At 36.6% G+C, this 17,500-nt stretch overlaps 1 long non-coding RNA gene and 1 other non-coding gene across 2 annotated transcripts in view; both read right to left on the minus strand.

Annotated features, from left to right (window-relative positions):
* Positions 1 to 17,500, minus strand: part of LOC136851446 (uncharacterized) — a 651,038-nt gene that overhangs the window by 534,947 nt on the left and 98,591 nt on the right. The gene's annotated exons all lie outside the window — the stretch shown is intronic.
* Positions 11,336 to 11,417, minus strand: TRNAS-UGA (transfer RNA serine (anticodon UGA)). Its single transcript has one exon. It is a non-coding gene; the product is annotated as a tRNA-Ser (tRNA).

Here is a 17,500-nt window from a genome sequence, read left to right on the forward strand (position 1 = left end):
ATGAGAGAGAGAGAGAGAGAGAGAGAGATGGCACATTTGAACTACAATAAACAGTAACCCAAGGGACTTGGACTCTATTTAATATATATATATATATATATATATATATATATATATATATATATATATATATATATATATATATATATATATATATATATATATATGAGAGAGAGAGAGAGAGAGAGAGAGAGAGAGAGAGAGAGAGAGAGAGAGAGAGAGAGAGAGGAATACTTGACTACGATAAAAAAGGCCCTAAGAAATGGAATATAAAATTTAAGCCAACGACCAAGCGCTGGGACCTATGAGGTCATTCAGAGTTGAAATGGAAACTGCGAGTCAAATGGGTTTAAAAGTTTAACAGGAGGAAAACTAGCACTGTGAAACAATTGTTAGAGAGGGTGAAAATTCAGATGGAAGAGAGAGAATATGAACGGAGGTACAATACGAGGAATGAAAGGGGTTGTAGCTAGGGGCCGAAGGAACGCTGCAAAGAATGCCTGCAGTGCACCGCGTGAGGTGCACTGATGGCGCTACCCGCCTACGGCGAACAGGGGCTAAGGTAAGAAACGATTAAGGTTTTTACGAGATTTAATAATCCACAGCATTTTCTATTATTAATCAATCTGCACAAATAATGAGAGAGAGAGAGAGAGAGAGAGAGAGAGAGAGAGAGAGAGAGAGAGAGAGAGAGAGAGAGAGAGAGGCTATAAATGCCGTAAATAACCAGCAATCGCCTCAAAATTACAACAGTCAATTAATACTAATATATCTCCTCCTTGTTCGTATTAAAATTCATTGAGTCTCCTATCTCTCGCTCACTCTCTCTCAACCCCTTGTTCATAACTATCTGCTCCACTGTTTTACCCTTTACACATTTCTAATTTATCTTTAAAAAGACAGAAATTTATTTCCATTTTTTTAAAGCATGAATTTCGTCTCTTGTCCTTTTAAATCCATTACAAAAGTAAAAAAAAAAAAACAATTAGAATTACTTGATTTTCCCGCGGAAAAGGTACTGAAGGGTCTGTGGAATATGGATGATTTGGCTTTGCTTGAAAATCGAGCTAAAAGAAAATATACGGAGAAATAATGCATGAACATTCACACAATTCATTAACACTAAATGGACCATAAGACAGACACACACAGTCAATCGGATGGAGATCAAATGAATAATGATGACTGATTTCATCTACACACATATATATAGTGTGCGTGTGTGTGTGTGTGTGAGTGTGTGGCGATGACTGACGAATACCGAACATATCTCTCCAAAGGAACAATGATGAAAAGTAACGTCAATACACATGAAACCAAAGGAATGTTGCAACAGAGCACAATGAAGTGAGAGAGAGAGAGAGAGAGAGAGAGAGAGAGAGAGAGAGAGAGAGAGAGAGAGAGAGAGAGAGATAAAAAAAGGCCAACAAAAGATTATAAAGCCGAGAATGGCTTGTTAGCCCTAACTCGCTGATGTAGGCTTCGGTTACATGAAATTGACTCTTATGACAAGACGCCAGAAGGTCCTGAGTACCTCACTCCTCCTCCTCCATTTTTTTTATTTCGGTTAATAGCATATTAAGACAAGTTTTTGAGACTTTGATTGAGATACCTAGCACGTTCCCACCGCGGTATATCTGTTTGTTTGATTTTTTTTTGTGTGCTTGTTTCTTTTTATTTTTTAATTTATTTCTTAACCTTTCTTAACCTTTTTTTGTCTAAAGAAATTCCCGAGGGGCAAAACCTCCAATTCCTTAGTGACTACTTAGTGATAACGTATTGTGACGTTGCTTGATCTTGATGATTTGTTAAATGTAACACTCTCTCTCTCTCTCTCTCTCTCTCTCTCTCTCTCTCTCTCTCTCTCTCTCTGCGTGTGTGTGAGACAAAGTGCTACACAGAAACATTCACTACAAACCACAAAATCTCTCTCTCTCTCTCTCACGAAGTGCTATACATAAACATTCACTACAAACTACAAAATCTCAATCTCTCTCTCTCTCTCTCTCTCTGTGTGTGTGTGTGTGTGTGTGTGTGTGTATCCTTCCATTAGTGAAATATTATAAAGCAAAATTCCATTACAAGAATTGCAGTAATTCTTTCGCTTCCTCTCTTAAGGAAACGGAAAGAGGAGAAAAAAAATTAATGAGGAAGGAAATGATAAACATGAGAACTGGACGATGTAGAGTGAAAAGAAAAGGTTGAATGGTATGAGGAATTATCAAGATCACAAGACGTCCTTTCAGTCTCCTGCTTTTATTCAATAAACCTGCCAATTAAATCGCAGTAGAAAGGGGAAAAAAAAAGAGGCAGCAGTTATCAAAGGATGTCAGTGAAAGCATCCCAGCGTAATGAGCAAGAGGTCTTTGTTATTCCAATAAAGCGTTTCAAGAATCTTAAGGTGTAATTAATTACGGTTGTTGTCAAGGTCGGGGTACCTACGCCAAGAGGGATTTTGTCTTTATGCAGCATCTTGGAGGACAGACGAACTTTGCTTTCTTAATGAAAAAATATTTAATAATTTATAAATTTATATATATATATATATATATATATATATATATATATATATATATATATATATATATATATATATATATACATACATACATACATACACACACACACACACACACACACACACATACATATATATATATATATATATATATATATATATATATATATATATATATATATATATATATATATCCGTTAATTGCTTTCGAGATTACAGAGTAGATTACACAAACCAACCAGTCACTTGCTTTCGAGATTACAGATTACATCACACAAACCAACCAGTCAATTGTTTTCGAGATTACAGATTACATTATACAAACCAACCGGTCAATTGCTTTCTAGATTACATTACACAAACCAAACAGTCAATTGCTTCCGAGATTACACTATCACTTTACACAAACTAACCAGTCAATTGCTTTCGAGTTTACATGTGCCCAATAATACTTTATATAGCTTAGCTTTTATTATATGAAAACGTCTTTCAGGAACTTCATGCTACCTAATTAAGTCATTCTTGAGGCGTAAAAGAATATTATTTATATAATTTTTCCTTGGAAACGTTTAGGTACAGTTTCGTCGTTAAGGCTAAATCCCCGTAGGGGGGTAATGCCGTCAGTGCACCTTATGCGGTGCACTGTAGGCATTACTTAAGGTTCTTTGCAGCGTGCCTTCGGCCACTAGCTGCAACCCCTTTCATTCCTTTCACTGTACCTCCTTTCGTATTCTCTTTCTTCCATCTTACTTTCCACCCTCTCCTAACAATTGATTCATAGTGCAACTGCTTTGAGGCTTTCCTCCTGTTACACCTTTCAAACCTTTTTACTGTCAATTTCCGTTTCAGAGCTGAATGGCCTCACAGGTACCAGTGCTTGGCCTTTGGCCTGAATACTATATTCAGTTCAGTTAAGGCTAAATGAATAAATCACAAAATTTTAAATCAGCTAAAAAAATTATTCAGGCACATTTGTTGAATTGAGTCAGATCCCTTTGGTTATAGCAGAAACGCACAACTGATATACAAAACCTAAAGCCTTGAAATATGAAATAACGGAGTCAGGCACAGAATAGTCTGTACTCGGAGTAAGGAGTTCTCCAATATCAGGACACTGCTAAGAAAGATAAATTTCATATAATGACATATATGACATTTCACAAATGTCATGCAATGATTCTGAAATTGCAGCACAAGCCACTGGTCCTCCTCCGTGAATAACTAAGTATCAACCAACTTACTCAAATATTAAGTAGTTGGTCTTCTGTTCCTGACTTTATTGCTTAATTTTTTTTCCTTTTTTTTGTCCTTCGCGTTCATACCTTTATTTTTCCGTTTGGTTTTAGTCTTTTGGGTTTCGTGACGGTAAAAAGTTGCTTTATTTAAAATAGTTCTTTTTATCAATAATTTTATTATTTGCTTTCAAGTTTGTAAATTCTGTATTTTGAGGGAAGATAATTAATGGAACTATGGTATCAACTCATTTTCGTCTTCATTATACGTGAAAAAAAAAAAAAAAAAAAAAAAAAAAAAAAAATATATAAATATATATATATATATATATATATATATATATATATATATATATATATATATATATATATATATTATATATGTGTATATGTATACACACACACACACACACACACGTGGAGGACTGTCTTACACTACAATATTACAAAGACCAACGTAAGCACCATTAAAAAGTAACGAAAAAACCACCCCAAACATCACTCAATCATACAACAGTGGCGGAAGAGCGAACGGCTACAATTCCCGGATCCGTCAGAACTTCATCCAGACAGCCGTCTGGGGGGAATGGCAGAGCAAACTCTGATATTTTCTTTCAACTGACATGACAGCGTCAGTTAAAATGCCACCGTTTGCGTATTAAGGACGTCACCGGCGTGAGAGGGAGATGACCATAGTTATTTTTCGCTGAAGGAAGAGGAGTTATTTTCGGCGTTGGCATTTAGGGAGTACAAGTGGTAATTACGGGCGTGGTCTTCACGAAACTGAAAGTTCAGTTGCGCGACGTGATTCCCTGACTGCTCCTGTCAATCTGACTGTCAGTCATTGTCAGTTTGTCTCGATCATTACCGCGGGATTTGTGGAATATATCTTGAAACCCTTCACTCTTTTGAGAAGGTACAACTTTGATACATTTCAAGCTCAAATATCAAACGTATCAAGTGATAATTCTGGTATTATCTGGTAACATAACAAAAATGTATTATAAAAAGGACCTGTGTATGAAGAATAGAAGTATAACCCCCTCCACCTCAAAGCTAGAGGTAGTAGGCCCCCTTCCTCCACCTCAAAAACAGAGGTAGCTGCCCCCTTTCCCAACCTCAAAAATAAAGGTAGTTACCCCCTTCCCCACCTCAAAAATAAAGGTAATTGCCCCTTTCCCCAACCTCAAAAATAGAGGTAGTTGTCCCCCTTCCCCAACCTCAAAAATAAAGGTAATTGCCCCTTTCCCCAACCTCAAAAATAGAGGTAGTTGTCCCCCTTCCCCAACCTCAAAAACAGAGGTAGTTGTCTCCCCATTCCCAACCTTCAAAAATAGAGGTAGTTGTCCCTTTTCCCCAACCTCAAAAATAGTAGTAGTTGTCCCCCCTTCCCCAACCTCAAAAATAGAGGTAGTTGTCCCCCTTCCCCAACCCCAAAAATAGAGGTAGTTGTCTCCATTCACACCCTCAAAAATAGAGGTAGCTGCCCCTTTCCCCACCTCAAAAATAGAGGTAGTTGTCCCCCCTTCCCCAACCTCAAAAATAGAGGTAGCTGTCCCCTTCCCCCACCTCAAAAATAAAGGTAGTTGCCCCCTTCCCCAACCTCAAAAATAAAGTTAGTTGCCCCTTTCCCCACCTCAAAAATAGAAGTAGTTGTCCCCTTCTCCCACCTCAAAAATAGAGGTAGTTGCCCCCTTCCCCAACCCTCAAAAATAAGGTAGTTGTCTCCATTCACCACCTCAAAAATAGAGGTAGTTGTCCCCCTTTCTCCCACCTCAAAAATAGAGGTAGTTGTCCCCCTTCCCAACCTCAAAAATAGAGGTAAGTGCCACCTTCCCCACCTCAAAAATAAAGATAGTTGCCCCTTTCCCACGTCAAAATATATAGTTCCCCCCTCCCCCGCTCATCCCATAAAAAGCGCACGAACTGAATATTAAATTTTTGGGATTTCTACCCATGATTAAACATGGTCCAATTGCATCTAGAAGACCTTGAATGCCTTAAAAATTCTTCTTTTTTAATCCTAATATTCAAAAGTGAGACCATCTCTTTCTTCAGTAGATTACCAGGACCAAGATACACCTCGTTTAGCTAACACTACACACACACACATACACACACACACACCCATATACCTGAACAATGTCAGCTAAAAAGAGGATTCAGTAGTGAACATACATCCACCAAGCTAACAGCAATATCCAACACGAAAAGGATGATAACAAAACACAGCCTGTTATGAAGAATTTAAACCCACGTCAAAATATAATGGGAGAGATTCCTGGGCAATCTGGAATCCCTAGCTCATCCCATGAGAAAAGCACTCAGCAACTGAATAGTGCTAAAGAGAAGGTGAAGGGACAAAACCCATGAATAAAAATGTAGAATAAAATATGCATCAAGAGAAAATGTCATTTTGAAATAAATGTGGAATAAAATATCAAGAGAAAATGTCATTTTTAAATGTGGAATAAATATAAAAGTGAAACTCATCTTTGAACATAAATATGGAATAAATATATACCCCAAGAGAAAAGTCATTTTGAACATAAATGTGGAATAAATAACACTCAAGAGAAAATGTCATTTTGAACATAAATGTGGAATAAATATATACCCAAGAAAACGTCATTTTGAACAATGTGGAATAAATATCAGAAAACTCATTTTGAACATAAATAGTGAATAAATACATCCACCAAGAGAAAAATTTTAACATAAATGTGGAATAAATCCAAGAGAAAACGTCATTTTGAACATAAATGTGAATAAATAAACAACAGAAAACGTCATTTTGTTATAAAGAATAAATTTAAACTCAAGAGAAAATGTCATTTTGAACATAAATGTGGAATAAATATATACCCCAAGAAAAGGGAATAACATAAATGTGGAATAAATATATACCCCAAGAGAAAATGTCATTTTGAACATAAAGTGGAATAAAAGCAATCAGAAAATGTCATTTTGATAAGTGCTGGATATACCCCAAGAGAAAATGTCATTTTGAACATAAAGGGAAAAAACCAAGAGAAAAGTCATTTTGAATAAAAATGTAGAATAAATATATACCCCAAGAGAAAATGTCATTTTGAACATAAATATGGAATAAATATATACCCCAAGAGAAAACGTCATTTTGAACATAAATGTGGAATAAATATATACCCCAAGAGAAAATGTTATTTTGAACATAAATGTGGAATAAATATATACCCCAAGAGAAAATGTCATTTTGAACATAAATGTAGAATAAATATATACCCCAAGAGAAAACGTCATTTTGAACATAAATGTGGAATAAATATATACCCCAAGAGAAAACGTCATTTTGAACATAAATGTGGAATAAATATATACCCAAACTGCATGCCTGTGCGGTTAGCTCTAGCAAAGAAAATAATAAAATGTCAAAAATACAATGGATACTAAACATTAATCAATTTTTACAACTTTCACAAAAATAAAAGCACTAGAAAAAGTGAAAGCCAAATACAAGCTAACAGAGGAACCGAGAGAGAGCAGGAAACGCCGCATCTGAATCACTCTATCCCAGAAGATTCCTGACAAACAAAAATAAATAAAAGAGCAAAAAAATTAAAAAAAAAGACCCCCGAAAATTCTTTCGCCCAACACAAGAGATAATCTGTGTGGCCACAGGCACTCGGGCGACAATAATGTGATGTGACAGAGGCCAGTTGACTTTCGGTTCGATGGGACTTTTTTTCCTGCTCTCTCTCTCTCTCTCTCTCTCTCTCTCTCATAAGGTTACATAAGGTTACGTTTTGTATGCAAGCTATTAACGTCTATATTCAAGCAAAATATGAATAGTGAATAAAGGATTACGTGTTGTATTTTATTGACCTCTCTATTCAAGCAAAATATGATTAGTGGATAAAGGACGTAGACTGTTTCTCTCTCTCTCTCTCTCTCTCTCTCACACACACACACATATGATTAAGCCTTACATAAAAGGCTATCTCTCTAGGCAAAATATGAATAGTGGATAAAGGACAGTGGACTGTCTTCATTGGGGATTAAATTCTCTCTCTCTCTCTCTCTCTCTCTCTCTCTCTCTCTCTCTCTCTCTCTCTCTCTCTCCGATAGGCTAACAAAAGCAAATATTATACACGCCATTTGAATTTCACTGCAATTGGATTCTCTCCCCTCTCTCTCTCTCTCTCTCTCTCTCTCTCTCTCTCTCTCTCTCTCTCTCTCTCTCTCTCTCTCTCGATCATCATTAAAAACAAAAGCTTTTGTATCATGAACTAAAACCAATGATAAACAAGTAAAAAGTGCGCCGAAGTTTCTTCGGCGTAATCGAGTTTTCTGTACATCGTATACTCAAGGCCACCGAAAACAGATCATCTATCCTCAGTGGTCTCCGTATAATGATGCATGAATCGCGGCTCACGAAACTTTAACCACGACCCGGTGGTGGCCTGCCTTTATCATTGCCAGATGCACGATTTGGCTAACTTTAACCTTAAATGAAATAAAAACTACTGAGACTAGAGGGCTGCAATTTGGTGCGTCTGACGACTGGAGGGTGGATGATCAACATAGCAATTTGCAGCCCTCTAGCCTCAGTAGATTTTAAGATCTGAGGGAGGATAGAAAAAGTGGGGACGGACAGACAAAGCCGGTACAAGTTTTCTTTACAGAAAACTAAAAGCTACAAGCAGACCAGATTTTCTTTCAACAGCTTATCAAAATAATGACTTAAAGCCACTGAAAAGTTGAAATAAAACAAAAGACTGAGAAACAAGGCAGCCAAAAGGAAAAAAATATTGTTAAATATAATAAAAACAGCAAAAAACAAACGGGAATAAAACATAAAAATATAAAAATACAATAAAACAGATTGGTAAATAAGGAGCCCAAAATGAGTAAAATGTATTCTTGTTTTACAATATTTTTCTTTATAATAACAAAACAATCAAGTGGACGAAAATATGACATAAAATTAAGGATCTCAGTTGTCATCCAAAAATACAATTAACGAAGAGTTCTTGTCTAATTCATATGTCACCCAGAGATAAAGAAAATTTTAATCAAAAACTCGCTTACAAAAACACTCACACTTAGAAACACGCACACACACTCTCTCAACATGATCTTAAAACCTACACAAACACACACACAATAACCTTGGGAGCAATAGTGGAAACGACGAGGCACCTTCATGATGCGGCGATCAATAACCTGTTGCTGTCGCAGTTTCTGGAATTTCCTCCAATTCCCGACCGAACTGCGTCTGTGTGTGTGTGTGTGTGTGTGTGTGTGTGTGTGTGTGTGTGTGTGTGTGTGCAAAACCTCTCCCATTAATTCGGGTATTTCCCTAAAGACTTACAACTGTCGACGCCACCTTTTACGCTGATTGTCACGGCACCTTTTATCTCTCTCTCTCTCTCTCTCTCTCTCTCTCTCTCTCTCTCTCTCCTTCTTCTTCTTCCTTTCATGGCCAGACCAATGGGACGGGGGAAAGGAATGAATAGTGAGAGGAATGAGATGGAGGTGGCGGGGGGGGGAGGAAAAAGAAAATGAGTTGGAAGAGACAAATAATTTTTTTTTTGGGCTACTAAAACAACTTACGGTAAATGTACTCTTGCACAAGACGGCTGCAATTTATAAATTAAAGAAAAAATCAAATGATTTCAAGCTGGCAGAGACATGAAGATTCTACAGTTCACAATTTTCCAGTTCCTTTTAAAAGATTTTCACAATTGTGCTATTCCCCTAAATTATTTTCAAAATTGATTGTTTGTAGGTTATCGGAGGTTTTAACTACTAGGGTCAATGGTGCAGAGATTTTCAGTATTATCATTCCCTTCAAAGATTTTCGCAGCTTTGGGATAAAGGAGTTCCTAAAGATGCATTCTGTTTCCAAGAAGTCTAGTAATTCAAACAAAAATATGATGCTGTATTTTCCTATCTTTCTAGTTGATTTCTATCACGAACACCACCAGTCAATTCAGCGCGGATGCTATTCTGAGAAATATAAGTATAGAACAGGTAGCCATTTAGTTATACAAGTTTTCATAATTAAAGCATTTTAACCGTTGTGAATAATTTGCCTTCTAAACAATATATCCAAACGCATCTTTGAAACCTCTACTTTTTCTTTTGATTCTCAAACATGTTATAATTTTCATGAAAAAAAACTGCCCACAGCTCTTTATGTATTCAATTATAAGCCATTTCCCTTGGTAGGGAAAGGCTCATAAAAAGAATGATTTAAACTACTGGATCTAGGCTTGACCCAAATATCATCTAATCTAATTCATATATCTACATGAGGGCATCATCACCAGTTAGTCGAACCCCATGTACATAATGTGTCACACATATCTAGTATGTAATGCACAATCTTTTGCTTCACATGTATGAAGGCCCTTCTGTTCCTTAACCACATCTACAAAAGCGAGGTCTTCTGCCCCCTAGTCAGACCCAAGGTCTTCCCAATTAGGTGGAGTCGCCTCCCACCTGGGGCAACTACGTAGGCGATGACGTATCTTAGAGGTACCTGCTCATTACGGCAATTCGCCTGCTGACGCAATAAGGAGGTACACAATGCTCCACCTACATGGGGGATTTGGGGGGATGAGGTGAGCAGACCTTCTCTTTCCCTTGCCCTTGGTCAGACCAATGCTTCCGAATTACACACTTCTCACCATCTTATCATCTTCCATTCTGCCCACAAGAGAAGACCATCTCGAAACACTCTGATCCATCTATCAACCTACACTAATCTTTTTCTTGTTATTTATTTTTCATATCGTCTGCCCTATCAATTTTCTTACTACACATATCTATGCATATATATCATCTTAACATTACTTTCCTTTGCATTCAACACTAACATTCCAATAATTTACAAGCTGGCTCAACAATCCCATAATACATTTAGACACTCCTCATCCATTACAAATGTTCTGCATATACCCTGCTACCTTCCTTGTGTCAGTTTTCTCTGTGAGTCGTGACACTTCCAAACCTGTAAACAAAAGAACCTATACTCGGAGAATCAATCGCACATGTATTTGCAACCGTATTTACACATTCAAAACAGTACAAACATCAACAGTGTCAATTTGCTAAGCTCCACAAGAACCTACATCCATATCTCTGATACACCAAAATGTTAGTTAAAAACTGGATATAATACTAGTTTGAAAAACCAGTAAATTATATTACATTTGTTTGAAATTCAGAACAGTCTCGTAAACTTAATTAGATATACTTCATGAATGCAGTCCAGTAATTAACAGAGTAATTTATGGCTCTCTGTAACAATTTGCCATTGTAACAACAATATAATCTATAAAATATAACACCAAAATACTACGTGATTATTTCCGTTATCATCCTGTTACCATAACGTGACTGACAACACCTAACCAAACCTTAGAAACATGAATTCAACCAGTAAACAGTGGATATTAACAAGTTTTTTGCTTCCCTAGGTAGTAATTCGTCATCCCAGAGAGTACTAACATCAAAAACCTCATCTTATCTTGCGTTTCGATGACCTCTTGATACAACCATGTGATGTATGTCATAAAACTATAAAAAACACTTCCACCGCTGCGGACAGGATTCGAACCTGTGCGGGCAGAGCCCAATGGATTTCAAGTCCATCTCCTTAACCACTCGGACACCGCAGCCCTGAGGAAGCAGGAAACTCTCATTAATAAAATATAAATTTTATCAACCTGTTTCTTTGTTATCAAAGATCTATTTTCAAATAATTATTTAAAATTATAATTTTATTTACATAACACACTGGTGCTTTAGTATCTTTACAGATAATTCAGTAAAGGATCATGACTCGTTTGTACCTCTCTGGCATCTGCTCCACTCGGTGATATTGCACGGCGAATTTTACCCCACCTGCACCTCATACTTTTCGCCATACGAACGTTACCGTTTAGTTTCAAACCTAGTCTTTCAAGACTACTGTATATGATCATGGCTTTCAAATATCTACAATGTCTAAAACTGGTGAGAGAGAGAGAGAGAGAGAGAGAGAGAGAGAGAGAGAGAGAGAGAGAGAGAGAGAGAGAGAGAGAGAGAGAGAGCATCGCGTGATTCCAACATCTGAGCATCTCTGATAACGGCTTGTGTAATGATTTTCGATGCATGTATTACCTACCATCTTCGAGTATTTTCCACTAATGATGGCAGGCTTCATGTCAACTTCGGTCCGTGTACTAGTACATTAATTATCAAGTACATTACTAGACCCACGGCCAAGACCATGATTAGACCCATGGAGAACGCAAGGAAAGTGCGTGATATGAAGTTTGTCTGAAGTTAACCTAGACCATGATTAGACCCACGGCCTAGTTCTAGACATGATTATTAGACCTATGTCTGTGGTACAGTGGAGAACGCAAGGAAAGTACGTAACATGAAGTCTGTCTGAAGTTGCCAGTTTGATACAAGCATTTAGAAACACTGAAGAGATTACTCTGAACAGTATTATATAGTTTTTCACTATTTAAAAGGTTTGATATAACCCGTTTATTGACTGTAACAATGAGTTTATTCCATAGACAATTACAAGTTTATTGCATAAATAAATCAAATTACCTGATATGGGTTTTAATCATTTCATAAACAGATAAAAAACTGTTTACATTTATATTTAATAAAACGAACATCTACAAAAACGAGCATGATCTTCGACATAATAATTAGGTGTAGTTCACTTTGATATTGAACCAGTTCACGTAGATTAAAGATTACATTTTCATAATTCACGTGATCATACGAGACTTGCCTTTTCACTCGTCATACCTGACACTTGAAAAGAACCGGACTCTGCTCAGTTACTCTCGTATGACCTACTGATTTATTCTGTAATCCGAACCAGCCACTAGTAGAGCACACAAGTAATGCTTGTTACAACCCTTACGAGTATATTTGGGTAATGTCTCATGTTCGAGGTTAAGCAAATTAGGGTTTGATGTTAACACTAAATTCTTTGGAGATCTTAATCGCTTTACTTAATAGGATATTTTTGAAGTAATATGTATATATACATATACATATATATATGTGTGTATATACTGTATATGTATACATACATGTACATATACACAGATACACACATACATATTAGGACAAAATACCTATAAAGTAAAGCGATTAAAATCTCAAAAGAATTTAGTGTTGAATATATACATACACACACACACACATATATATATAAATAAAAATATATATATATATATATATATATATATATATATATATATATATAAATATATGTGTATATATGTATATGTGTATATATATATATATGTATTGTGTATGTATATATATATATATATATATATATATATATATATATATATATATATATATATATATATATATATATATATATTTTCGTTGCTGGTTTTCAAGGTAAAAAATTCGTTTCAGATCCCAAAACAAAGTAAAAAAAAAAAAAAAAAAAAAGTGCGTTCCGGATTCTGAGAGAACATACAAAATTCCTTTGAAACCCTAAAATACAGAAAACGGTTTATTCGAAATCCTGCTGCCTTCTCTGGGCTTATTTTGACCTAGGGCCGCTCAGACCAGACCACTACTGCCTGTAGCAAGTTTCATACCAGGTATCTTGAACGAAAGCAGACTGGTGCACCTTAAACAATCCCATATGAACATGAGAAAGTTTGAGGATGGCACCATCCACTGGATGGGGCTCGAAGTCATTGTCAGGTCAGATCTGGCACTTACAGCCACCATGGGGTCTTGCTCCCAAGGGCAGCTCGTAACAGGGGCTGAATTGACAGCTGTTTCGAGTTTGTCGGGCGCTCTAAAAGAGCCCAGTATCTTCACCATAACTGGAGCTAGTGCCACCATCATTATCAAGTAGAGTTTCTCTCTCTCTCTCTCTCTCGCTCTCTCTCTCCCCGATCTGCTAACACAAGGAAATATTATACAAGCCATTTTAATTTCACTTAAACAATGATCTCTCTCTCTCTCTCTCTCTCTCTCTCTCTCTCTCTCTCTCTCTCTCTCTCTCTCTCTCTCTCTCTCGTCAATAAGAACAAAAGCTTTTGTATCATGAACTAAAACCAATAATAAACAAGTAAAAAATGCGCCGAATTTTCTCCGGAGCAATCGAGTTTTCTATAATTCGTATAATCAATGCCACCGAAAACAGATCTATTTTTGGTGGTCTCCATATAATGATGCATGAGCCGCGGCCCATGGAACTTTAACCACGGCCCGGTGGTGGCCTATCGTATATCGCTGCCAGAAGCACGATTATGGCTAACTTTAACCTTAAATAAAATAAAAACTACTAAGGATAGAGGGCTGCAACTTGGTATGTTTGATGATTGTAGGGTAAATGATCAACATACCAATTTGCAGCCCTCTAGCCTCAGTAATTTTTATGATCTGAGGGCGGACAGAAGAAAGTGCGGACGGACAGATAAAGCCGGCACAATAGTTTTCTTTTACGGACAACTAAAAGGCACAAGCATACAAGTTTTTCTTTCAACACCTTATCAAAATAACAACTTAAAGCCACCGAAAAGTGTGAATAAAACATCAGACTGATAAACAAGGCAGCCAAAAGGAAAAAAATACTTTAAAATATAATACAAACAGAAAAAAGCAAACGGGAATCAAACAAAAATATAAAAGTAAAACAAAATAGACTGGTAAACAAGGAACCCAAAATGAGTAAAATGTATTCTTGCTTTACAATATTTTTCTTTATAATAATAAAACAGTCAGTGAAAGAAAATATGACATCATAATAATAAGGATCTCAGCTGCCATCCAAAAATACAATTAACGAAGAGTTCTTGTCTCATTCACAGATCACCCAGAGATAAAATAAAGATTAATTAGCACTCATACTTAGAAACACACAAACACACTCTCAACATGATCTTAAAACCTACACATACAAAAACACACACACGCACACACACAATAACCTTCGGAGCAATCGTGGAAACGACGAGGCACCTTCATGATGCGGCGATCACTGACCTGTTGCTGTCGCAGTTTCTGGAATTTCCTCCAATTCCCGACCGTCTGTGTGTGTGTGTGTGTGTGTGTGTGTGTGTGTGTGTGTGTGTGCAAAACCTCTCCCATTAATCGGGTATTTCCCTATAAAGACTTACAACTGTCGACGCCACCTTTTACGCTGATTGTCACGGCACCTTTTATCTCTCTCTCTCTCTCTCTCTCTTTCTTCTTCTTCTTCTTCTTCTTCCTTTCATGGCCAGACCAATGGGACGGGGGAAAGGAATGAATAGTGAGAGGAATGAGATGGAGGTGGGGGGGAGGGGGAGGGGAGGAAAAAGAAAATGAGTTGGGAGAGACAAAAAAAATTTTTTTTTTTTTGACTACTAAAAAAACTTACGGTAATTGTACTCTTGCACAAGACGGCTGTAATTTATGAATGAAAGAAAAAATCAAATGATTTCTAGCTGGCAGAGATATGAAGATTCTACTGTTCACAGTTTTCCAATTCCTTTCAAAAGATTTTCACAACTGTGCTGTTCTCCTAAGTTAATTTCAAAATTGTTTGATTGTAGGTTATCGGAGGTTTTAAGTGCCAAGCACAATGATGCAGAGATTTTCAGTATTATCATTCCCTTCAAATATTTTCACAACTTTGGGTTAAAGGAGTTACTAAAGAGACAATGTTTTCAAAAGTCCAGTACTTCTAACAAAGATACGATGCTGTATTTTTCTGTCTTTCTAGTTGATTTCTATCACGAACACCACCAGTCAATTCGGCGCGGATGCTATTCTGAGAAATGTAGGCTAAGTATAGAATAGCTAGCCATTTAGTTATACAAGTGTAAGGCAGCTTATCAAATGTTTCAAATCAAACTTCGTTTTCATACTAAAGCATTTTAACTGTTGTGAATAATTTGTCTTCTAAACAATACATCCAATTGCATCTTTGAAAACTCGACTTTTTCTTTTGACTCTGAAACATGTTATAATTTTCATTAAAAAAAACTGCCCGCAGCTCTTTATGTATTTAAATTTTAAGCCATTTCCCCTGGTAGGGAATGGCTCAGAAAAAGAATGATTAAAACTACTGGATCTAGGCTTAACCCAAATGTCATCTAATTCATATATCTACACGGAGGCATCTTCACCAGTCTGTCGAACCCTATGTACAGAATGCGTAACTCACATCGTAATGCACAATCTCTTGCTTCACATGTACGAACACCTTTCTGTTCCTTTACCACCTCTACAAAAGAGAGGTCTTCTGCTCCCTAGTCAGACCAATGCTTCAGAATTACACAATCATCTCCCATTCTCCGCACAAGACAAAACCATCTCGAAACACTCCGATCCATCTATCAGCCTACACTAATCTTTTTCTTATTATTCATTTTTCGTATCGTCATAATTTTCGCCCTATCAATTTTCTTCCTACACACACCCTATGCATATGTTTCATCTTAACATTTCTTTCCTTTCCATTCAACGTCTGAAATTCATGTTCAAAACTTTATTCATACGAATACAATTAGTAAACATATACAATTCATATGAATACATTTCAATAACTTACAAGCCGGCTCAACAATCCTGTCATAGATTTAGACACTCCTCATCCATTGCAAATGCTTTGCATGTACCTTGCTACGTTCCTTGTGTCACTTTTCTCTGAGCCACATTTTGATGGTACTTCCAAACCTGTACACAACAGAACCTATACTCGGAGAATCAATCGCTCATGTATTTGCAAATACATTTGCAAATACGTTTTCTTCAGAACTGTACAAACATCAACATTGTCAGTTTGCTAAGCTCCACAAGAACCTACATCCATATCTCTGATACACCAAATGTTAGTTAAAAACTGGATACAATACTGGTTTGAAAAACCAGTACATTACATTACATTTGTTTGAAATTCAGAAGTCTCGTAAACTTCATTAGAAATGCTTCATAAACGCAGTACAGTAAATAAGAGTAATTTATGCCGCTCTGTAACAATTTGTCATTGTGACAACAATACATTCTATAAAATCTAACACCAATATACTACGCGATTATTTCAGTTATCATCCTGTTACCATAACGTGACTGACAACACCTAACCTAACCTTAGAAAACATCCTGTTACCATAACGTGACTGACAACACCTAACCTAACCTAACCTAACCTTAGAAAACAAAAATTGAACCATTAAATACTGGATATCAAGTTTATGCGCTTCCCTGGGTAGTAATTCGTCATCCCAAAGAGTATTAACATCAAAATCATCACCTTATCTTGTTTTCCGATGACATTTTGTTACAACCATGTGACCTGCACGGGTAGAACCCAGTGGATTTTAAGTCCACCTCCTTAACCATTCGGACACCGCGGCTATGACGTAATGATCTCATTAATAAAATATAAATTTCATAAACCTTCTTTTGATATAAAAAAAAAAATTATTTTTAAATAATGAGATAATTTAGTGAAGGATACATCTAAGTAGTAGCTCCGAGGCGCCGAATTCCTTCCGACTGACTTTTTCTGCAATTCTTTGGTTGGTAATTATGGATTTACCTTCAATTTTACCTTCAATTTTTGTCGCACGAATGGCACGAATGTAATCAAACCTGTAATTAACCCCTTAAGTCCATCCAACAAGGGGTATCCATACGCGATCTTCACGAGACAGAGCACGGCTACGTCTGTTTGGAACGGTTCATATCCCGTCCGGCAAGTGCAACAACTTGTTAACGTATGGTTACC

This window comes from Macrobrachium rosenbergii, chromosome 23, assembly GCF_040412425.1.
Source record: "Macrobrachium rosenbergii isolate ZJJX-2024 chromosome 23, ASM4041242v1, whole genome shotgun sequence".
NCBI lineage: Eukaryota > Metazoa > Arthropoda > Malacostraca > Decapoda > Palaemonidae > Macrobrachium > Macrobrachium rosenbergii.